This window comes from Megascapheus bottae, chromosome 9 (assembly GCF_031878675.1).
Source record: "Megascapheus bottae isolate mThoBot1 chromosome 9, mThoBot2.hap1, whole genome shotgun sequence".
Lineage (NCBI taxonomy): Eukaryota > Metazoa > Chordata > Mammalia > Rodentia > Geomyidae > Megascapheus > Megascapheus bottae.
Window position 1 is genome coordinate 45,144,948 of NC_143517.1, and position 26,205 is coordinate 45,171,152.

General features: G+C 35.6%; 1 protein-coding gene across 2 annotated transcripts in view; it reads right to left on the minus strand.

Moving 5' to 3' along the window:
- The window catches only part of Angpt1 (angiopoietin 1), a 211,740-nt gene that overhangs the window by 133,205 nt on the left and 52,330 nt on the right, over positions 1–26,205 (minus strand). The gene's annotated exons all lie outside the window — the stretch shown is intronic.

Here is a 26,205-nt window from a genome sequence, read left to right on the forward strand (position 1 = left end):
ATCTGGAGCAAACTGGCTAGTTCCCACATGTCAGGAAGAGTCCACATGACAAAGTAGACTGATGTATCTCTTCTCTTCATCCAAACATAGGGCTTCAAGAAACCTACTGGAGCCACTCAGACATCCTCAGGAAAATGTAACAATTGACTAAACACATACCATCTTATGTTTGAGAGTTGAGGCACAACGTAAGTCCCACAACTCTGATTTGTGAGTGGTCAGAAGAGGAAGAAGGGGATAACTTACACTAAAATTCCTTATAGAAACATTAAATGTGTGTGTGAGTGTGTGTGTGTGTGTGTGTGTGTGTGTGTGTGTGTATTTGTAAACTAAGGATCCAACTCCAACAATATGCTCCATGAATATATTAACATGTGTGCATGCCTGGGCCAGCATGTTACCTTGTAGACATTCTAGGAGAGGAAGCAATTTTGACTGCTTGATTCATTGCTATATATTTTAAATGCCTAAAATAGTGGACAATAGTGTAACTGTAGGTTGTCAACAAACCTAATGAAAAAAAAAATGAACGGTACATTTCTTTCTCTTTTTTTTTTTTCTTTATTGGTTGTTGCACTTGAATCTGGGCCTGGGCCCTGTCCCTGAGCTCTTCAGCTCAAGGGTACCACTCTACCCCTTAAGCCATAGCACCACTTCCGGTTTTCTAGTGATTAATTGGAGACAAGAATCTCTGGGTTTTTACTGCTGGACCTAGCTTTGAACCATGATCCTCAGATAGCCTAGGAGTACAGGTGTGAGTGAATGCTTTCAGCTTGAATGGTACATTTCTATAGCAGTAAACCTCAAACATTATAGCCATTGGAAGACAATAATTATCAACTAGAAAACACAGTAGGATAGCTATAGAAAATAGGTTTTGTAAGCAAGGAAAAATGTCTGCATGTATTAGTACATGAATGTTTTCCTACAAATAACTGCAAAGTTGACAGATTTATACTGGGCTTGTGAAGAAATCACTGGTGATTGTCAAAAACATGAAAATGTACTCTAACTACCCTAGTACATAACTTTATCCTGTCACATACTTTTGAAGTATGTGCCTGCTGCTTTTGCAATACATTTGGTAATTTGCTAACTTTTAGTCATTTCAGTCCATAGACTTACGTTTGGTAAAGAAAACCTAGTAAAAATTATCCCAAACCATCAGTAGTGTAAGTCTCTGTTGTTCTTACACTGTTTTTCTCCTGTTCAGTGGAATATTCTGGGTTATTCATTTATATTAACTTACCACATGTCATTAAATCAAAAGTGGAATATGCATGGTCTTTCCTTGTTATTGATTATATTTTTCAAGACTCAAAGTACAAATATAACCTTCTCTTCCCATCTGTTTTTCACACTCTGAATGAAAATACCCTCTCAAGAGAAAATAAATAATTAAACAAACACACAAAAGAACACTAACCAAAATTAAAAATAATCTCACAGTACCACTAAAATGTAAGTTTTTACTGGAAAAAATCACTAGGAAATTCTTGGCTGTTTCATTTTAGGATTCTCATATACTGTTGAGTAGGTTAGAGAGAAGACATACTGTTCTAATGCCCTTGAAGCAACATACTTTCAAACCTTTAAAAGCATAAAGCAAAAGTGAGATTTGTTTAATAGTTATTAGCCAAAGTACAAGATAGTGGGACTTCATATAAAACTCAGCAAATGAGTTTGGCATGTCATTCTAATTATGTCAGAGGCCATAGATAGGAAGATTGCAGTAGGCAAATAATGAAAGCAAGAAGTGATAGGGGTAATAGATGATATGAGAGCATCAGTCTAGCAAGCACGAGGCCTTGAGTTCCAAGTCCAACTGCAAATAAAGAACCTCAAAAATGAAAGTCCAATGTTAAAATTTATTTTCAAGGCAGGAGATTATTTTTCAATCATACTGTCCATTTTACCTTGATAGTTCGTTTTCTATAACCATGGGAGATCATTATTTGGTGGACCTTTCAGTTCTATCTATGCTGCCTGAATAATTTTAACCTTTGGGTTTAAGGAAAATTATTTTTCAGAATGCCTGTGTTAACCAGGTCTCAGAAGACCACTGACAGAGGCTCAAACACCAATGTGCTTAAAAATCAAGAATTAAGCTTGGTGCAAAGCAATTACTTAGAACTGTTTTCTGAATTCAATTAAATAGTGACTATAAGTGTCTCTGACCAATAATAAACCCTAGGCTATGCAATTAAACCAGCTGATAATAGGTCATGCGTTACTTTTTTGTTACATATTGAGTTTTTAAAGATAAAAGGATGTTAGCAATTTACTTTTTTTACTCTTCAAATTATATTATTGATAATATAGTTTTGTTCTTAGATTTCATTCCCCATGGTCATAAAATGATTTTGCAGCTCTGTATATACCACACCTCAGTTATATCCAAATGGAAGAAGGTAGTTTCTCTAAGCATGTCTATTTATTGTTGCTGCTGTTCTTTTTTTTTTTGCCAGTCCTGGGCTTGAGCTCAGGGCCTGAGCACTGTCCTTGGACTTTCTCAAGGCTAGAGCTCTACCACTTGAGCCTCAGCACCACTTCTGACTTTTTTTTTTCTTCTATGTATGTGGTACCAAGGAATCGAACCCGGGTCTTCATGCATGCTAGGCAAGCACTTTAACCACTAGGCCAAACTCCCAGCCCCTGCTGCTGTTCCTATCAAGGAAGAAACCTATCTCAAGGCTCCACCTTCCCACCTCCTAATATGTCAGGCTTGCTAGACAAGCAGGCATTCTAACTCTAGAGCCATACCTCCAGCCCCTACTCCCCCTTCCCCCACCTTTTATTGCACTGGTTATTTTCCAGGTATGGCTTTCACATTTTTATGCCCAGATTAGCTTGGTCTAGGATCTCCTAATTATGCTACCAGGTTACTAAGAATGACAGGCACAGGTGCTTCTCCCGTAGTTAGGGTACCAGGTATCTGACACCTAGCCAGGACATTGGTTGAAATGGAGTCCTGTGAACTTTTGTTCCCAGGTTGGCTTTCAACCTTTATCACTTGACCTCTGCCTCTGAAGTAGTTAGGATTGGAGGCCTCTGTTACTACCACACCCAGCCTCACAGAACTTTACTTTTTAACTCTATTTGATAGATTTGGGATTCAAGAAAATTGAACAGCTAACATTCAGCCTTTGTTATTGTAAGTCAAATTGGCTACCAAGTGGATACAAAACTTAATGTCTAAAAAGGCAATATCATATAGCAAAGTTCCATGTAGCTACTATAAATGACAATAAGAACAATGAGGAAATTATATAGAAAAATAACCAAGTTATAAGAAATTTGATACACCTAAAACAAAAACATACAATACTGATATAATCTTGTTGGGAAAGAATTAAGAGTACATTTCATTTTTTATTTTGTATACCATTATATATCTAAATAAGTTGAAATTGTATTTATAACAAAATGTGCCTATTTTCAGTTTGAAAATCAACCTAATTCAAGAATAAAATGATTTTCTATCAAAATATTAACATTCTTTTGGCTCTGCCTGGCTGTAGAGGAGTTGAGCAGTCAAAAAGTGAACAAGACGTTCTTATCAAAATTTGTTTTGCATTACTGTCAGGAAGAAGGACCAAAGAGAAATCAAGTGAGATGGTCACAGAAGGATATTAAAACTGGAAAAATAAAAATGTTTTGTTAAAGAGATGATGATACAACTAAATGCCTAAAAGAAAGGGCTTTTGCAACTTAATATATCTGATGCAGTGAATACATCCCCACCCCCCTATGAGAACACTCACTGTTCTTGCCAAGATCAGCTTTGTGCTGGCCACAAAAATTAAAATAGTTTAAGGCAGAAGGAAAACATTCATATTTTGTAGGAAGTAATTCACAGTTCTAACAACTTGTTGATATGTGCCAATATTTTAGTGTTTGGCTAAAGCAAATAGCTAACACTTTCTTTTAGTCATTAAACATTTTAAATCATTTTAATTATATGTTATCCACAGATATCTCTCATTGCTATACATAAATATGTCTCACTGCATAAACTGCAAATGCTATTAATAATAAAAGGTGAAAATAAAATTCCTCCTCCATGGCCTTCACGTGGCTTACAGAAATAACTATTGTTAAAGTTCAGATTTAACTCTTCAGATATTTTCTGTATTTAATCTTATTTAAGGACTCAATTGTGTTAACACTTTGTTGTGCTTCTCATGTGTTTTTGTATATGTTCTCTGTAAACTCTAGAGTACATTGTGCAGCACATTTTGAATTACCTATATAATTGCACATTATATAAAGCATAGACTATATGTTGTATGTTCCATTTAATATTACGAAAAATTAATATCACCTTATATATGTGAACATTGCATATTACATATTATATGTTGTATTACTATTTTGGCATTGCATCCTATTGCCCTGTTGTTTCAGTCTTAGGAAAAAAACTCAATGAAGATTTTGTCAAATTTTATTCTCCTGCATGGATATTTTTATGCAATCTATTCATAGAAGTAATTATTATGACTGAAGAAAATCCCATTTAAAGTTGTGTCTGTGACCCACTTGCAAACTCCAGTCATCAGAGCTTGCGAATGACTGTAATTTCCACCATCAGTAGAACAGGACGTAGTCAGACAGGAAGGGAAGCCATTGTATTTGTTTTAACTTGGACTTCTGAGATGAATAATTTTAACTTCCTTCATGGGTTTACTCAGGCAAACATTTATAATAATAGCAATGCCTTGGATTTACTTATATCTTATATTCTATGTATGGATGGATGTATTTCACTAATTCATACTCTCGCCCCTTCTGCTTGGAAGTGCCCATATGTCTAATATTATAACAATGCAGTAAAGTATTATATTGTTTAGTTAACCCTGTTTGAGGGTGTGTTCAAATTTACTCCCTCTTGGATTCCTTCATCCTGCTCCTGATAACTTCTTTTATTCAGTTACCTGATTTTTCTTATTTTCTATATTTCTCCCTTTAATAAACATGACACATGAAGAAATAGATTTAACTTAAGTAAAAGTATGACAATACAAAGTGAAAACAAATATTAAAAGTATCCCAATTTGAGTCTCACCATATATACAGATAATATTTTGTTCAAAGACATCCTCACATTACTATAAGTGACCACTAGTAGTCAAAATAATTTTTTTCTGAAAATGTCTCTTTTGAGAATCCCCAAAGTGAACTGTATCATCATCTATAAATTCTAGAAGACAATTTTAAGTATCCCTATAAAATATTCAAGTATGTGCTCTTCCAGGCCTAATTTCATTGTGGAAGAAAATAAAGGAACCTGGGCAAGTATTTCCCTATACTGTCTTTTTTTTATTTACTCTGATAGATGAGGAATAATGTTTCTTTTAAAGAGAAGTTCTTTAAAATCATTAAATCATAGATTTTCCGAAAAGCACTTAGCATAATGCTTGGAACACAAGTTTGACTTCATAAATCATCATAATAATGACTTTTTAAGGTATTCTTATCCTTTACAAAGGAATTTCTCTACCATTAAATCCTTCAGCAAACACAAAGCAGTTTTACATAAAGTCTGCCTCCTTTAGGAAACCCTCCTTTAAGTTAGTCCATATCTGGTGAAAGCTGGCAGTGTATTAGTCCTTTGAGAAAGAGCAGCACCTTTGAAGTGCTAGTGACTCAGATTGATGTGTTCCTTCCTCTTTGGTGTTCATTCTTAGCCTTTGCACAATTGAAACAGAAAAGACTTGGTCAGAGGGCGTTCTCTTCCACAATGGTACTTCCACAAATCTGACCCAGGCCTTACATATGGCCCCAGTAGGTGGATTTTATTTAAATGAATGAGAGCCTCCTATGTTTAATTCATGATACAGGAATCTGAAAGAACCCCGATAGAGAGGGTAGATCAAACACAATTCAGCAAGTATCATATTTTTATAAACTGCACATTACCCTTTATGGCAGATGTAACCAAATGCCAAAGAGCAGATTATAAAAAAATTCTCTGTGATTTCAGAGCTACATTAAAATACCCAGGACGGAAGAACTGCCTTTCAATTGTCACTCCCTATTATCTGATTTGCATTTAGCTCATCACTGGCATCATATCATGTACAAGTTAGAAGGCTGTTTTCGGGGGAGGGGAGGTGTAATGAAAGGAGGGCAATACTATGTTAGAGCATCCTGAGTGCCAGCCTATGTAGAAAATGTCGGGTTAGCTCTAAAGAGGAAAGAAAATACCACATAAAAGTCTGTGGAACGAACATCTGAAACAGCTCAAATGAGGTAATAATAGAAAACATCCAACCAGCAGTCACTTGGGGGTTGATCCCTTGGTTTGTTTTTCTTTCGTCTTCCTCCCACTCCTGCTTTTTGGTCACTTGCACCTCTATGAGAGGAGTGTGCACCCAGGGTCAGGAAGGGGAAACAGAGCTCATCAGTCAATTCTGGATCTTGCTATGTGTTCCAGAGAGAAAGTTTGGGTTGAAACAGATGATCACAAGGAGAAGTGAGGATTATCTGTGACTTTCAAAGACCATTGTTACTCCATTACTATAAAAACCCAGCTGTGGACTGGCAGCTCACTCTTACTCATTACTTAGTTCTCAGAGTAAGAGGGATGTACAGAAATGCTAATCATCTGGGTTTTTTTTTTTTTTTGGTGGCACTCTGGTCACTCGAAATTAGAGAAAATCCAAATCCAGCTGTTTTCAGAATCTATTCAATATTAGGAAAGTTGTGGTTTTGCAATACCAATATAATATGTATTTTCAGAGGTGTTTTCCGTTTAATTCACTGACTTCTAAATGTTTGCTATTTTATGCATGTGTTTCTAATTTAAATTCAGTTATTTTTTTTCAAGTCATTGTGTGAGAGCTATTATGATGTTCCAGAATTTTCTGAGGGTATTGTTAGAAAGCAGAACTCATAATTTGTTAGCGAGAAACTTAACACATTAAAAAATGTTTGCTTTGGAGGTTTGACTTTCCTTCATTTGTCCCATCATCTGATTTTAAAAAGAATCTTCATGGTGAAAATAGCAAAACAAAGAAGGAGATATGGTGGGGAAGTGGCCTTGGCTGTCTTTATGAACAGTTTAAATTCAATGTATACAACTTCTTAGAAAGCACAACTTCAGCAGTGAAAGATGTTTAGTGATAATGGATTGTACATACGGGGACTCTTATCTTCGGAATTTTAAAATAGACACCAGGAAGCAGGGCAAATTTAGCTGAAGACTTATTTACCCTGAAAAGCTGACTTTGGGCTATGCTGATGTGCTTCAGAAATACATAATAGAGCTTCCAAGGTCTGACTAATCAAATACAAAAACAAAGCTAGGGCACTTTACATAAAAAAAAAACAGGAATTCAAGGGAATTTTTAAATTGCTTTGGACATTTTTGTGGGTCTTTTGCTTTTGTCTTTTTTTTTTATAATTTTCTCACGAGTAGAACTGAAATGAAGGATGATGTTATGAATGTGCCATAAATCTAATGGATCTCAGGATAGAAAATATCACCAGATTGTGTGTATTCATCTGTTCATTCAGTAGAATTAGTAGCAGCTTTGCCACCTTGGAAAGATAAAGTATAGCCGGTTATGACAGTCATTTTATTATTATTTAGATAACTCTCGCTGACTAACCTAATGACATGAAATATCAGATAGCATTAGAAATGACAAGAAATACTCTAGTCTGCAGTGAAGAAATCATGTATTTGAAATCACCCTAAGCTTTCATTGTAATACTTAGTGTATTAGCAATTTGCAGTGTGTTTTAAAGTTCTCACATTTCCATTAAAAAAAAAGAAGCTCTTCATGCAAACTTTTTCAGAGTGGGGCTTTGTGGACAGCCTGTCTGCTAAGATTGCATGCCAGTAGTTTTATCATTGGGACTCTGATCTGTTGATTCTCCATCCTCCAGCTTCTTCAGCCCCTGACTCCAGGAGTGGTGGCTTTGTCTTGGTTTGTATGGTTTCTGCCTCATGTTCTAGTTAGTACAACTCTGCTTTGACAGCAGTCTGAGCATTCAGGTTTTCCCTTCTTGAATTGCATTTCATTTATCAGAAGTTCTTAGTTATTTCCTGAATTTTTTACATTTTTGTCACTACAATGTTAAATAATAATTCTTTTCCTACCAATCATTTTATACTTCAATGAGTGTCACTATATTACAATTACAAATAGTTTGCTAAAGGTCATGAGCCTTAGAAACTTTTATATACTAAACTTTTACATTTATAATTATAATTATTATGTCTTAGTTAATGTATAATTTTTGTATTATAATTGTAATTGAAATTATTTTATTTTCTTATAATTCTAATTATTTGTGTTTATTATACAATTATAAATTTGTACTGATTTTACTTTTTTCTAACTAGACTGTGCATCTCATGAAAATTAGAAACATTGTGATTGTATTTATTTCTGGGTTGCCTACATTTTGCAAAATACTTGGCATATGATACATGTAAGTCATATATATTCACACACATTTGTATATATATGCTGAATAAATTCATCCATTTATCCATCCATCTAACCATCCATCCACCTATCCATCCAAGATGTATTGATCCAGATGCTGTGCTAAGTAATATAGACAGACCCATGGGAAAATACCTAGGGCCAACTAGGTCTCTTGCTGCCCTTCAGATCTCACTCCACTGGCAGCTGTTTGCGCCACTTGTGAGGCCAGCCCTGGACAAAGGTTAGAGGGTGAAGCAAGAGCAAGGACAGAGCTCACAAATCACTGGCTCCTGACACCTGCAACAACTTGGAAAGCATTTTAAACTGTTACCTTCAATTTCAAGGTTCTTGTTTGTATTCACTCAGCTAAGAAGGCATTTGATGCTTTAACCCCATAACTTTCTCCCCACTAGACCTTCTCATGGTGATTGGCAGCTCTTAAGATTATCTTCTAGGAAAGAAGGAGAAAGTTCTTATGTCAGAATCCTGAAACTCTAAAATTTCCTTTTGCCCAAGGTTAGTTTTTGTCTACATCCAGCTACATATGGGAAAAAAAAAAACCTTTTGCTCTTGTGGGCCACAAATGACATATGAATGTCATCACTTTCACTAATTACTAAATCTCTCCTTCCATCATCTTTCTGCAAGTGGACATGAATTGTCTCAACAGATGAAACTGTCCTGTCTAAAAATCAAGGTATTTATTTAAATTTCAGTAAATGATTGTTGTAAAGACATTAACTAAAACCTTCTCTTGCTGTGTTAAATATATATATATATATATATATATATATAACAGTAGACTTTATATTATACTCAAAACTTTAGTAGCTTTCTCAAAAAATTCAGGATAAAATGTACTAATATAAGTGTCTATATAGAAAATTTGTACATAGAACTAGTTTTTAGAGAATGTTTTGTTTAATGGTCAAGTAGAATCAGCAACTGGATTCATTCCTGATATGTAGTAAAGAAATACTACATTGAAGTGCTTTTAATAGATATTGAAAAATAATTCAGCTCAAGTTAACATGGCAGTAAGGAAATAACATAAGGGAAAGTCCATAGTGAAGAGTAGTTTTATTATTACTCAATTTAGGTATTTCAGAATATATTCAAATTACTTCCTATCATGATTGCATCTCTTATTTTCAAAATCTACAATGTTGGTGCTTATCCTAGGGCTAGATTTTCTGCAGCTATATGATACCACGTCCATTGAAGGGGATTGGATGCTTCTTTTTCTGTTAATACAACTAAATACCTTAAAGAAAAGGCTTCTGCAACTTAATATATCTGATGCAGTGAATATACCCCTCCCTCCTATGAAAACATTCTCTGTTCTTGCCAAGATTCCTTTTCTTTTAAATTTTATTTTATTGTAAAGGTGATGCACAGAGGGGTTACAATTACATAAATAAGGTAATGAGTACATTTCCTTTCCAGCAGCATTACTCACCCCCTCCTTCTCTCTCACTTTCTCTCCTCACTCCCCGTCAAGTTGTAAAGTTCCTTTCCAACATAGTGTCTAGTGAGTATCTCATTGGTTTACCCTTTGTCCCACTGTCCCTTTTTCTCACTGTGATTTCCCTACCCTTTCCCAAATCAGATAAACTTATCTACAACACAAAGGACACTGAAATCAGAACAGTGATCACAGGAAATAAACCAGATGAAAAAAGAAAACGTAGCAACAGTATTAAGTCCTCTGCCAGAATCCTCATAATAAATAATAATAAAGATAATAAATAATTAAAAATACTATAATATTTACACTGTTGGTGGGAATGTAAGTAAGCTTTTTCAACCACTCTGAAAAGGAGTATGGAGCTTCTCAAAAAAAAAAAAAAAAAAACAACTAAATATGGAACTACCCTATGACCCACCAATCCTACTTCTGGGCATTTACCCATTAGAACAGAAACAAGCTTACAGTAAAGCAACTAGCAGAACCATGCTCATTGCAACACTACCATAGACAAAAGATGGAATCCGCCCATCTGCCCCTCAGTGGTGATGTATGTATATTTGTATGCATATATTCCTATCTCTCCATATGTAGGTATATATGTATAATAGACTTTTACTCATCCATTAGAAAAAATAATAATGCACCCATTCATAAGGAAATGGAAAGTTTTGGAAAACATTATATTAAGTGAAGTAAGCCAGACCAAGGGAAACAAAGGAAACAAATTAGTTTCTCCTAATTTGTAGTAGTTAGAATGTAGCTATAAATCTATGAGTAAATATATTGGGCAGTATGCAAGTGGTTATGAGTGAATTAACTGCATTATAATAGACTCTATGGGGAGCTCCAATAGTATAACTTTTAGAAAGTCTAAGGCATAGCCGAAAATATCAACACCAGGAAATGTGCACATATGTGAGCAGAGGCAACATCAAAAGGAAAATGGTAGACTAATGAAGAGGGAAAGAAAGGAAAATGAAGCCAAGAATTCATTGCAAATGCAATAACATCAAGGGAAATAAGGGAAGGGGTAATTCAAAGGAGACTGAGAATGTTAGAGAGGGTGACACTGATTAAGATGCATTGTATTCACAAACTGCTTTGTTATATGGAATTTCTTTTGTATAACTAAAGATAATTTTTGAATATATAAAAGTAAAATTTAATTTTCAAAAAAAAATTGGCATGGCAGGCAAGTTGAGATCGAGAAGTCATCCGTTTATGCTCCAGTCTAATCAGAGGGAAAATACTAACTCACCATGCAGGGGAGTTTTTCTTCCTTTAATATTTCTAGAGCCTTGTGTTTTGTCAGAGCTCTCCTTTGAATAGACAGTCATGGCTGTGACATGTTTTTATTCTAAAAATTTTGAAACAAGATTTTTTTTTTCTGGCCATGAAAGCCAGAGCTGCCTCTCCAAGCAGCATATACTAGCATGCTCTCAGAAGCAGATCTCATCAGTGGCTGCAAACTGAGCCACAGGATCCCAGAAGCAAGAAAGAAAGAATAAATCATTACAATTTTAAAAAAGAAAATATAGGACCAAACTAAGAGCTCAAACAAATCAGAAAATTATGTAATCTCCCATGAATTCACATTAACTGTGGTGGTCCAGCAGAGCACTTGATGGTTCTAAGAGCCTGTCTAAGCACTAAATATCTAAGTATGAACATAAATCTTTAAAGTATTTAGAGACATTCTACTTGTCAAATGATATGAGAGAGAGAGAGAGGAGAGGGAGAGACAGAGGGAGTAAGAGAGAGAGAGAGAGACAGAGACAGAAACAGAGACAGAGACAGAGAGAGAGGAGAGAGAGAGGAGGGGGGAGAAATCGAGATCTGAGAAAACACCAGATATGAAAGGATCTGCCTTTTTGAGTGAAGGGCAGAGCATGACACTCAACATCCTGTAGAACTGCCACTTTTTTAATGTAAAATGGCTTCCAATGCTAATGTGGTGAATTGGTTTATATACAATAAATAGACACAATTACAATGCAGGCCTAAAATATAACTTTAATCCTAAGTGGCTGCTTGCACTAAGTGGTTGTCAAATCTATTTTTCACTGCCCCAAGTAAAAGAATGTGGGCTGTTTGATTCAAAACCAGAATGACTTAAAGATACCTTGTATGAAAGGAACAGCACTAAAATTAGTTGCCTGTCAGAGTATTCTGTTCACCCTGATTATATGGTAAACTATGCATGGACATGTCACACAGAAGGGGTTATGTCTGTGTGGGATGGTTTTGTACAGAGTGAAACTAAGCACAATTTAATTTTAAATTGAATGAAAGAGCTCAGTAACTTCTAGTATTATCTAAGCTTGTATTTAGAGTCAACTATGATTTCTTTTAGTGACATTCTACCCTAAATGGAAACCATTGATAATTTTATAAAATGAACCTGAAACCTTTCCAAGACCATACTCTGATTTCACATCTCAGAGCTTTGTATGTCAGACCAAGTGACATACAAAGTGAGTTTATTAAGGTATTCCCTGTAGCCAGAAAAGGCTTATTTTATCCATTAAAACCTCACTCAAATGGATATCAAGTATCTCTTGTGTCCTGTTCCATGATGTAACTTAAGTCTGAAATTGCCCATGCTTTGCTTTAACCAGGAAGTTAAAATCTTTCTCAATGGAAGCAATGGAATATATCACTGATAAGGCGAAGTGATTGAGTGAAGGGTCACAACTTAGCTCTTTCTGGACAAACAATGCAAAGAAACTTGTCTGTTCCCATACTGTGTGGCATCAATAACATCAATTATTCTACACATCAAATCCCTCCCACACCTTGAAACCAATCCTTCTCTATGTACATCACAGGTAACCATAGTGGGCAGGACTTCACACAATCTTAATGGTGTTGCTGAACAATTATTTGCAACCATGTTGCCACTAGTAGAGACAGATAAGTGCACAACATACAATTCCTATCTTTACAGAGTCCACAGTTTATATGATGAAGCAATATGACCAGAAAAGTCAGTATTTTGAGCCAATATTCCTATAACTAGTGTCATAAAAGAAATACCAATTTAGATGAGGGAGTGATCATATTGATACAATTTTTTTTTAATGTTTAAGGTAAAAGTAGGGCTTTGGAGAGATGAGATGGAAAATTTAGGATATGTTTAAGATACAGAAAACTCATCAGCGAATTTGGTGCACACAAAAGCAACAAAACTACAGATGCACAGATGGATGATTATCATCCTGTGATATAAGAACAGTATTACAGAAGAGAAGAATTGAATCTTGGGTATCTACTCTAGATTCCTGCGAAGAGAAGTCCTGATGCAATTCTACTTACAAGAAAATGTATTATGTCCACTGGAACAGATGGATGAAAGGCCAGTTAGTTAAAGGTTGCTGCCAATATCAGGACCTAAACTCTTTGAGAAAAGAATTCCTCTTTGTATAGAACTCTAAGACTCCAGGAAAGGGCATTCTGAGTCATGCTGGATCAACTCATGCTTTCTCAAAAGAAAGGAACTCCAGGATATGGAAACAAAAGCTATACAATGTGTGATTGTTGTTCTTAATGTACTATGTTATTTCTCATCTCTTTTGTTGTCCCTTGGTTATCTCATATTGTTACAGTATCTTACCTTGTTATCTGGTATGTTGTATATATGTCTATTTAATAGCTTAGGGAAGGGGGGAAACAAGATGAGGGGAGGGGGTAGGGAGAAGGAAAAGATGAGAAAGGGTATCAATGTGAAGAAATGCACCTTCTATTTGGTAAATATAATGCAACCTTCTATTAATTACAATAAAAATAGCAAAAAAAATTTGCACAATTCTTGGGAAAACCATCACAATTTTTTAATCTTTTCCATGGAATGGGATATGTAGAATGACCTCCCACAATGCTGAGCAATAACAATAAGGTAAACTAGTGATATATACAGTGAACTATAATGTCAGCACTTTGGGGGGAATAAATATTCAGTGAATTATTTAAGATAATTCAGCATTTTAGAGGCCGGGAGTTTGGCCTAGTACTAGAGTGCTTGCTTAGCATGCACGAAGAGCCGGGTTTGATTCCTTGGTACCACATATTTAGAAAAAGCTGGAAGTGGTGCTGAGGCTCAAGTGGCAGAGCTCTAACCTTAAGAAAAATCCAAGGACAGTGCTCAGGCCCTGAGCTTAAGCCCAGGACTGGCAAATAAATAAATAAATAAATAAATAAATAAATAAATAAATAAATACAAGTACTGAAAATAATGATTAGATTTTTAAAAATGATAATTCAGCATTTTATTATAAAGTAGACTTTGTATTTGATAATTTTTTTCAGCTGTAAATTAGCTGTGTGCTCTGAGCAAGGCAAAGAAAGGCTGAATTGTGATATGCAGTGGCCAAAAGATATTAAATCATCTTTAATTTGTGAGATTTTCAACTTTTGCAGAGCATTCTTCAAACCCTAGATTCATTCTAAGTTGAGATACATCTGTATTAGCACTTGGAAAATATTTTTCTCTCTACAAAGATTATTCCAAGCTTCAGCATACCAATTCCAGTCTTCTTTACTCAAAAATTTCTCAAGATAAATTTTTCCCACCCCTTGTGATGCTTTACTTCTGGGAACAGAATTCCCCATCTGTCTACACTTATGTGTTATTTTCCTCAAAGAGATTATGAACAGGAACAACTACAAAGAGCAGCTGATGGGAAGATTGAATCTTATCTCCTAAAGAAAAATTATAAGCTCATCTGTGGGAATCAAATTTGAACAATAAATATCAGAAAGCCATGCTGTAATCTGCAACAAAAAGCAGGAAGTCAGGAGACAGGGCAAACATATTTTGTGATTGAATGTGCTCAGTCATTTCAACCTCAAGCAATCTAACAAGCAACTTAAATACCATCATTATTTTAAATTATGGAATTTAAAAATTGTATCCCAATTCACAGTATAAAATGAGAGCATTTGGACCCAGATTTTATCTTACAAAATAATAAATATATTAAGGAAGGCAGATAAAATTCACCTGTCTCTTCAACTTGAAATTTCTGTATTTACCTTCGGATCATTCCTAGAAATTAAAATTTTCTAGTTTTTTCAAGTGACAGACATATTATGTCATACTTTTCCTCTTTATAATTGGGGATTGATTTTATATTAGGAAGAAGATTTGGGCTTCTTTTATTCAACCCAGAGGATATAAAACAAGATATGCAACTATGATAATTAAATTAAATTAAATGGAAACTGATGAGTTATTTGGTTTAGATAGTCTTACTTCCACCATTTTATCACTTTCCATGGTAATTTTCTTGAGCTGAAACTAGTACAAGTTTTTTAAGTCAAAAGCATCGCAGCTTCTTCACTTTACACAGCATCGATTTCTGATGGAAGAACTTTAGAAAAAAAGTAGACATGAATGTCTCTGTGTTCTCTGGTTTAAACAGTACAAAATCACTTGGTAATTATATGCCTTTCAATGTAATTGGTATTGGACTAGAATAATCTTACATATTTGAAAAGACATTGCACTAGCCTACGTGGGTACTACCATGCTTGACTAATTATTTGTAAGTAATCATAAGGTTGATGTATGATCATTTCTGATAAATACAAAAACTATTTTAAAACTCTAGTAAGGAAGATAGTAATATTTCAAAATCAGAAAATTTTTGAAAGTTCAAATAAAGTGATACTTCACATTCAATTAACAAGTAAGAAAAAGGCACATGAAAAGAACAACTTTATACTCAGTCTTTCCAGGGAAGCTTGCACTTTACTGTCATAAAGCAAGCTAAAACCAAAGACAAAATTTTGAGTTCTGTCACCAGCTGTAAAGTGGCACTCTGATTTCAGTTCTCCTGAATGGAGATATGTTTCTTCTCAAAATTATAAAAACTACCTGAGGGCAATAACACTTTCAAAATAAAGGCAAAGGAATACTTCCTGTGGGAGTTATGCATTCAGTTCCTTATATAAAAGACAAACAGACTGACAGTTTCTGATGTAGAAAATAAAACAAGTATCTTAACCATGGGAACTAATTAATGATTTTACCAATAACATACTTCCTAAATCTAAATTAGCTATAGCCATGATTTCATCCTGTCATGTATAAGTATGGAGAAAAAGAGAGATAGGAGAAAGGATCTCCATGAAAGAAAGACACAAGAAAGAAAGAGAAGGATGAAGATGATGATGATGATGATGATGATCATGATGATGACCATGATGATGTCATGATATGAGGGACCCTTCTTTCAATGAGATTTACAGCTTAACAGATGAAGAAACCATAAAAATAACAAGGACTCCATGACATTCTCTTGCCATTCTTCTCTGAATCAGGCCATTTAAGACATTATCTAGCCAAGCTCTGATGTAGATCTTAAAGCCCTTCTTTTTAGAAGTACCCATACTAGACTCAGAGGAATAGAGCATCCTTATCATGGATGACACAGAGACAGAAGAATTTGAATGAATGGACCTTGCTAGATTCTTCTAAGCGTATTATCATTAGACCAGAACTTTAAGTCCCTCAAGGGCTTTTCTCCACATCATTCTACATCAACCTCAACATAAAAAGCCATGCTTTCTTGCTTCTTTGGAGCATCTCTTTTCATGAGATGCATGACATCTGTATACTTTTTGCTTTGTGTTATGTAATTTATAAGGAAACGTTTCTCCCTTATAGAGTATTAAAGATGGAGAAGAGAGAGTGCACAAATCGATCTAGCTGGATGAGCTTCAATCTGTTCAAAGCATTGAAAAGATCAGAAATCTGGGGTCGACTTAAAAGATTTCATGAAATAATGCTTTTCAGTTGTCGTCATAGTCCTGTCTAAGAATCACTTATCCAAAATGCTCAGGATCTGAAGGTTTTCAGATTAGAGAATTTATGGTATAGAGTAATATTTGTCTATATATAACAAGAAATGGAATTAGATGTAAGCACAGCATTAAATCTCTTTCTGTTTCCTACACAGGTCATATACAGATCTTAAGTTAAAATATTATTCTAGATCATAAATGTGCCCATATTTTGTCTTGATTTTCTACCAGGTCAATTGTGGAAAGCTTTACTCGTGGAAAGAAATTTCAGCTTTTTGGATCATTTTAGGTTTCAGATTTTTAGGTTTGGGATAATTGACCGAATTAATACATCACATACTGTGCTAATGCATAACACTTCCTATGTAGGCTAACTGGAACAGGATAACTAATTTCTATCAATATTATTTGACATCTGCAATAATCCCATTAGTTAATAGGAGCCTGTTTCATATATGAAGAGGATTACAATAGAAGCCAGTGTTTCAACTTGGGATTGACTCTGACTTCTAATGACCACAACCACGATGCTTTCTGGAGAGTGGGGGTTGGGGAAGAATGCCATACTGCCTTTGCACATTAGAAATCGCCCATAGTTCCTAGAAGTTTGATTGATAAGATGTTAATGTTCATTTGACTTGCCATCAGAAACCATTTGTCTTAATAAGTATATTTGGTATAAAACAAAGTATTTGCAAATATAACTGTTAGTACTGAAAAGTATGTTTTTGATGAATAGCTAATGAAAAGTACCTGGCTTTGTTCATCCCCAGTCTCAATATAAAGAGTGTTTTTAATCTGTGGACAAAACAGCTATTTACCATGTACAGACCATAAGTTCTCAGAAATTTTAAGAAAAAAAGAAAGGATGATACAGAAATAAAACTGTTGTTTCATGAAAACAGGACTTAGTTGAGTCACTACTAAAACCACAGGAGTCCATGGAAAACATTGAAGGTACTTTGTTAGTCATCAGTATCTCCTTCATTTACCTGACTTCTATTCATAAATCTGAAAGAGTAAGTTGTTAAAACTTGTATCCATTTCCAACCAGGTGAAGAAGAACAGCCTTGGGGTTCACACTGTCTCCTCTATACAATATGTTTCTTGTCAACCCTGGAGGAATTGGGGAGGGGCCATAACTATGTTTTCAATCTGTCACTGAGATCATCACTCATGGATAGTCTTTAGAGAGAGTGTCATGACATACTTGGTTTTGAAGTGTCCTTTCATTCCACAAGAACACACAAGTAGGTCACCAAATTACCAATAAAGGTTTATAATGTTATAATCATCCTAGCTCCTAAAATAAAGCATACTTATCAAGTCTGCTCAATAAAAATGTTACTACACTGCTCATCATTAAGAGAAACATCTCACATGGAACTTCATTCATTCATTAATAATCCTACCACCCAACATTTATTGGTATATAAATTGTGAACATTATTGGTATATAAATTGTGTCTCTATAATTGTGACTCTATAAAAGTGACTCTAGTATTTTATTATTATCCAAATAGAAAAATAATTCTATTACTAGAATAGAAATATTTTTCTGTTGTGAATTTTCTAAAGATTAATATAAATTTTAGCTATTACAAAATGTTAAACTAAGTTTGGCCTAAACATGCCTTCACAAGTTGAGCCCCTACATAAGTATGTTCTGATAGAAAGAGCAATACAGTATACTATTTTTGTCAGAGAAGATACAATTTACATATTCCTAGATAGTATTGAAAATGTTATTTCAATTGAATATTAAGAATACTAGCAATGCATTGAAAGGTAACATGTACAACCATCATTTATACAATGGCTGCCAGTGTTTCTTATCTTCAATGAAAAATGGTCTTTTCTTCTCTCATCAAATAACCATGGAAGGGGTATTAGTCACAGTTTGCCTGGAAACTGCCAATAAAAGAAAGTTAAATAACATTTTTCATCAAGCCTAATAAAAATGTCCAGTGGGCTTTTATGAAGATTTATGACTAAGCATACCAGCCAAAACAAAGTAAAATCTGGAGAAGAGAAAAGAATAAAGACAATAAAGTCCCACTCCTCAGCACCAATTACACGTCTTCTAAAGCACATTGAGGAATATGAAAAAATCAACTTTGATTTCTCTGTCCATTCTCTCCCAAGCTAGAAAAGGGAATGAAAATCTCTTTCCTCATCACAAGTATACAAAAGAGGAGTCTTGCTGGTAAGGTTAGCATCTGTCAATATCTGGCCTGGTACAAAAGCAAAGCTGCTCTTTGAATTGCTTACTTAATAAAATCTCTCAGTGAATAGAGTGGATCTGCAGCTCAGAGTGTCACAAGACTCAGTACAACATGATGCTCCATAGCAAGAATTCTGCTTTCAGTAAAACAAGTAAGAGATGGTGCTAAGTTGGTTGTAATTGTATGATTTGAGTGTTTACATTGAAAACAAAGTACATTTGCTACATACTATGCCTGCACATGATAACTTACATATTTTGTTTCTATCCGATTTTGGAGGGACTGAGATGTTCTTATTTGTCCTGGCTGCCACTCATTGTTTCCACTCCATTTGTGGAGTAGAATTGTGCTATAGAATTTTAATGAGTTCCATGTTAAACACCTATTAGAGTTTGTTCTTTGAGAATCATTCTATCAAGGACAAGCCCATATGAGAGTTCACTAATATCATCTATTATAAACATAAACAGTTTATTCCAGGTTTTAAGGTTAATTCCAGAAACATAATAAAAATGTTAAACCACGTCTAGCCATGCCTTCAAAGTTCCTTCCTTATATAAGGAACTGTGGTCTACTGTGTGCATATAGTAAACTAGCTCAATGCCTAATTTGAGAGAATACCTCTGTCTTATTCAATTATAACAGTTGAATGTCAGTTGATCAAAAGTGGTCATCTGATTCGAAAGAAGGACTCAAAGTCACAATGAGTTAGGATGCCTCTATAGCTTACTCTCCTCTACTGTGCCTAGATGTTGACTTGACCAAGTTGTGGATCAAAGTCACCCAACTTGTGAATTGCTCTTTGCTTATTAAACCCTTCTAATTTAACTCGACTAATATTTTTCTTTTCCACACAAATTAAAACAATTCTTTCTATATCCTGGAGGTCCTTTCATTTAGCATCATACTATATAGCCTTATGTATCTGGGTTTTGTTCTATTGTAAATTTCTGCTAGGAGAGCCCAAGGTTTCTACTGATTATGACAAAAGCCATATAATGAATGATTGTTGTCCTTAATGTACTATGTTATCTCTCATCTCTTTTGCTATCCCTTGGTTATCTCACATTGTTGCAGTATTGCACCTTTTTATCTGATATATTGGATATATGCATATTTGGTTATTTGAAATCGGATAGGGTAGGGGGGAAAACAAGAGAAGGGGCAGGGCTGGGGGGGAGGGAAATGGGGACCAAGACATGAGAAAGGGTATCAATGTATATGAAGTAATACACCCTATATTTGGTGAATATAATGTAACCCTTCTATTAATTACAATAAAAATATATGGACATAAGACAATTAGTGTAGTCCACTGGAAACTTTATATCCAGTTCCAAATGCTTATCTTCCTTCTGTCATAATTTTTGATACACTTGAATGGAAGGTAATCTCCTGCCACCTTTAAAGTTATAATCAACCTGTAATTTTGCTCTCTGATGAAGCAGACAGAGACTAGGACTCTTTACCATTTGCCTACTGGCTTGCTTATAATTCCAATGGGAATATTTCAAGTTTCCTCATTATAATACATTCTGCTTTTTTCAGTAGTGTTCCTTTATCTTTAAAAAAAAATAAGTCACAGGTGGCTCATGCCTGCAATCTTAGCTACTTAGGAGGTTGAGAAATAAAGATCACAGTTAGAAGCTAGCCTGGAAAGGAAAGTGCATGAGATTCATATTTACAATTTATCACTAAAAAGCTGGAAGTGGAGTTGTGGTTCAATGGTAGGGTAGCAATCTTGAGCAAAAAATGGCAAAGGACAGTGCTCAAACCCTGAATTCAGGGCCTAGTAAACTAATATACCTGTGCATAATGACAATAACTATTTTATAAAAAAGACTGTGTTATTGGAATGTACAAAACCCATTTCGACTACATTCAGAGCACAGCTAATACTTGTATCATTTTCTGCATCAGATCTCAAATCTACTTTCAGTGCCATGGTATCTTCTGAGAGCTTCCTATAGATAAGTTTGTAAGATGGGTCACCTACCTTTGTGAGTTTGCCTATCTTCCCAAATATCTCTAAACCTCTAAATATCACACTGGGTTTTAGAAAAGGTCTGGACTAACAAGGGAATTCAGATTAGATTTCCGTTTGGAGTCTACATGGTTTTCAGTCTAATGTGAACTTTTTCTAGAACACACATCACCAATGCCCAACTCTAAATTTAGATGGCATTTGGGAAATGTGTGTGTGTGTGTGTGTGTGTGTGTGTGTGTGTGTGTGTGAAAAGTTAATATATAGAGAGAGATAGATAGGTCTAAAAGCTAATGTAAAAATTTGGATTTTTGTTTGTAGAGATTTTTGGGGATCACTAAATTGGTTAGTTTCCTAGTAATTTCACATAACATCTGTATTCAGCAATATCATTCTTATATATTCTCCCATGTCACAACATACATTGAAAACAATTTTTACCAAAATGAATTGGAGAGGTTAGATTCTGGATCATCCTTACAATGGTATGAGGGAATTGTATATGTGCATCTCTCCTCAATGTTCTGCTTACTAATAGCAACTTGAGGGACCTGAAACTGGCCATGGTGGGAGCATTTATCCTCTGGAAATCAATCCTGCCTCTATTTTCCCCTGTTTAGATCCAGTTATTAAACATTTATCAGCACAACTCTGGTAGAATGACATAATAATTCACAGTGGCCATTGGGCATGCTCTTATCTCTCCAGATGCAGAGAAGTCTAACTGCTGATTGCTCACAGATGTCTCTTCTTTGTGGCTTTCCAATCATTTAAAGGTGTTGTCTTGCTCAGGATTACATCTTGTTCCTCACTGGACAGATGTGAAATTATAAAACCCTTCCCCTCCCCCAAAAGACCAGTCTAGCTGGTAGGACTAACTGCAACCACATCAGAATGCACCTTCTCCCTTGGCCCAGTCTTGACTCCCCATTTCTCTCTTTCACCAAATATTCCCCCTGAGAGTAGACCCTCCTATACAGAAATACGTGCAAAAATCCCTCTCTCCCATAATCTGTCCCTGCAGAGCCTAATGTAAGACATCCGTGTAGTCTTACCTGCCATATTATGAGCAAAAAACACAAATTAGATGTCAATGATATATCTATTCTCTGAGAGAATAGAAAGGAATGTCTTTGGAAATCTTTTCTAACTTAAAAAGTTGAAAACGGCTCCTCTGTGGAAAACAATCATGCTTATCTCCGTGGTCGCCTTAGGTTACTATGTAAATGCTGGATTTGAACCAATAATTTGGGGGTTCCCAAATTTCTTTAAGAATCCAAAAAAATGGAAAGGTTGAACATGCCTGAAGTAATGAAAAAACGGTAATAATTTCCTAAAAATAGTTGCTGATCCTTAAACACATCAACCATTTCTAAGAAGACAGTGCATCCAGGAATCTTTCACTATAACATAAATTCAGAATTGATAGCCCACTGTTCCCAGAAGGAGGAGCAAGAAATTTCTGCACTAATCTGCTTAGCTGATAAAAGACTTCTTTGATCAATTTCACACAAAATCAAAAATTTATGTGATAACTATTTATTTCTCTCTTGAGACTATACTGTACCTAAGCCTAATGTTTCTTGAATGGATTCACTACAAACTGCAGTTGAGAAATACTGGGCAGTCATTCCTGTCTCAGTAAGGCCATAGTCTGAATACATACTTGGTTATGCATGAATGCCATGATGACTGCAAAGAGATTTACTATTTTATTTTGAATCATAATATTTCTTAGCATCCCATGAGGAATGTTTCAAAATTAAGCCATAAGAATTCAGATATTGGTTGTACATTTAAATAAAAAATCTCAAACATATTAGATTATCCTTTTTAATGTTTTCTTTTCCCTGCTTTGAAAAATCCTAGAAAAGGAACCTTACTAATTGTTTTATAATTCCAAGCACAGAATTCAGAAGGCTCCATTAGTAATCTATCAAACATACTTTACTACTGTCAACCTAATTTCTATCTATTCATTTGTCCTCAAGCATCTCTGAGCAAGATATTACAGAAAGCACTCAGAATACTGAGAGAAATGAGAGAAGGTATGTCTCTTAAGCCACCATTTCATTAAATATACACACATGCAAAGAAGTAAATTTACTTCACAGTAAAATTGATTTAGTGGATTTCTTTCTGGTGTTCTGTATTTGTTTTCACACTTGTCCTCACATGGTTCATCCTCATTATCCTTTTCACACAGCTCTGTCAGAGACCAGCATTGAAACTAAATGCTTGGACTCATAATCTTTAGTGAAACCTGTCTGAGGCCTATTTTTGGATTATCCCAACCAAATTTCTTATCTCTTAGATCTGAAAAACCTGTCAATGGAAGACTGCAAATGGTTATTTTCTCATTTCTGCAAGAATAGAGCCAAAGTTTCTGAATTCTCATTCTTGAAACACCAAGCATTCTGGTTCTTGTGGCTGGTATGGGAATCAATCTATCACACAGAGTGGTTCAAGTGTCTTGAGCCTCAAAGGAAAGCACTCACTATTGTAAGCAACCAGCCAGAACTCAAGGTTTTATGAGGTCCAAATCTTATGCTACTTGAGGATCTTCAAAGGACCAGTCAGTTATTTTATTTTGAAGATAAGGAAAATGTAAATTAATAGACTTTTGGAGAGCCTTGTCTTTGGTAGTGTCACAAAGGCTGACACAGAATTACTGTACACTTGAAAACTGCCCCTCTTTACAGAGAAATCTCTTCACAATCACGAGCATGAGCATAAAAATGAGTTTGTCTCCAGCAATGCATGTATAGAAAGTCCAATGGGGTGGGGGCAAGGGAGAAAAGCAGGAAACAGGCAATCATGGTACCAGGAAAGACTTCCTTAAGTGTAATCAAGCACTCACAAGATGATTAACAGAGGAAAGGATTCAAAACTATGAGTTCTTCACCTTAAGTTACGGTTAGGGATAAAGAGCTCCTTGAGAAAGTTTATCTTATTTTAATATTTTTACTTTGTTTTGTAACAGTACTAGGCCTGCACTTGGAGACTGGGTAATGTCATTAGCTTTTAGTATTCAAGGCGAGAGCTCTACCACTTGAGCAATACCTCCATTTCTCATTCTTGGTGGTTAAGTGGAAATAACAGTTTGACAGACTTCCCTTCCTAGAATGGCTTTGAACTGTTATCCTCAAATCTCAGTCACCTAAGTAGCTAGGATTACAGGCATGAGTGAGTTTATCCTATTTAAAAATTAAGACAAAGGAAAAGACATAGGAATCTTGGAGCCGCAATGGCAAGATGGAGAAACCATGTCCAAGTCATCCTAAAATGCACCAGTTACCTCTGTTTCTCTTCTTGCTTGGCCTCTTCTTCTTCCTCCTCCTCTGCTTCCTAGGCTTTGAGCTTTTAGGAAGGAGAGACTTCAAAGCCCCAGTCCCAGGATTTTTATGTGCTACATGTGCTTTCTATTCTCTCGATTACTCCATCAGATCTCAATGGTTTATTCTTGTCTTTAAAATAAACAGAACAAATACTCCAAAAAGAAGAGGAGTGAGGACCACACAGTAACAAATGATGAGGCTGTCCTCTTTTCCACCATGATCCTGAAGACATCAAAAAGTTTAACTGGAATAGCAAATGCTTATCTTTTCAATACAGGATCTATGTTGCTAAGAGTTCACCAATGTATTGGGTAGGGTAGACTGTAAACCAGAGGAAAGTTTAAGAACAGAAGAAAATAACTCTCCATATATTTAAAAGATACATATTGAAATTATTGATTCCATAAGCAAATACATTCAGTTTTCACAGAATTCATAATTGTTATATAGTAAAAGAAAATGAGTCCACATTTTCTTCTTCATGCCCTGTTGTTTGCTGATTCAGAATAAAATTAATACTGTACGAGGGATAGAATGACAATAGGGAGTTCTGCTAATTCTAATCAGGACCAACTTAGCATAGTCAATAATACAATTAAAATCAAAGAGAAGTCAAGGGTTGATGGCTCACACCTGTAATCCTAACTACTCAAGTGGCTGTAATCTGAAGATCTCATTCATAATACTCTTATTTCCAATGAATTAGCACCAAGCCAGCAGTGTAGGTATGGTCCAAGGAGTGGAGTAACAGCCTTGAGTGGAAAAGCCATGGGAAAGCACATAGGTCCTGAGTTCCAACTCTAGTACTAGTATTAAAAATAAATGAGTAAACTAGGAGCTGGTAGCTGAGCCTATAATCCTAGCTACTAAAAAGGCTATGATGTGAGAGCTGCAGTTCAGAGACAGCATGGGCAGGAACGTCTATGAGATTTTTATATCCAGTTAACTAGCAAAAAGCCAGAAGTGGAACTGTGGCTCAAGTGGTAGACTGTTAGCTTCGAACACTAAACCCAAGGACAGTGCACAGGCCCTGGGTTGAAGCCCCAGGGAAGGCACAAAAAATAAATAAACAAATGAATAAATGAATAAAATAAATAAAAGAAAAAGGTACAGGTTAGTTTCTGGCTTAGTAAAATTGTAAAGGAAACTTTGTTATGTCTAAGAATGCAAGTTTAGGGACTGCAGAGTCCAGAACAAAACTTTCTTTTGAAATGTCTTCCACAACAACATTTAGTATCCTGTTGAGCTTCTGCACTGTTCCACAGTAAGTTGTAAATAGCTAAGACACGTCTGCCCAGCGGGGCTCTGATGCCAGCTTCAAGCAAGCATCAGGGAGCAGGCGTGGATGATTTTGTGCAGCAGACACTGGTATTGCCTGAGCCTCCTTGGCTCTTCCTTCAGCTCTTGAGGCATTTCCTCCTTCCACTCCCAGAAACTGCCCTGAAGATGTCCTCATCACTTCATGACAGTGCTGACAGTCCTGCAGCTGCCTTCAGTCACTTCCCAGTGTGCTCTACCGACTTGATCCCCTTCATTTCTAACAAGGTTCACTTTCCCGTTGCCCAGGTATGATTTTCCAAAAGAATCAGAATTGCTGAAGGTTGGCCCTCTAAGCTATTTTACATTGACCTGGTACATGGACCTATTTTGCATTGTTCTACTACTGTTCTCAGATGTGCTCATACAGTAAGAACAAATTCCTGTGGGAGAGGTCTTCTCCTAAGGAGAAGATAGGGGAGATAGTTCTAATTCTCAGTGTCATTTATGGGGAAGACAAAATTCCCATAAGCAAACATTGACATTGAGTTCTTAGACTCATTAAGAATGACGGAACTTTGGGGTTGGGGATTTAGCTCAGTGGAAGAACACTTGCTTGGCAAGTGCAAGGCCCTGAGTTCCGTCCTCAGCCCTGGGGCCCGGGGGCGGGGGGGAAGAATGACAG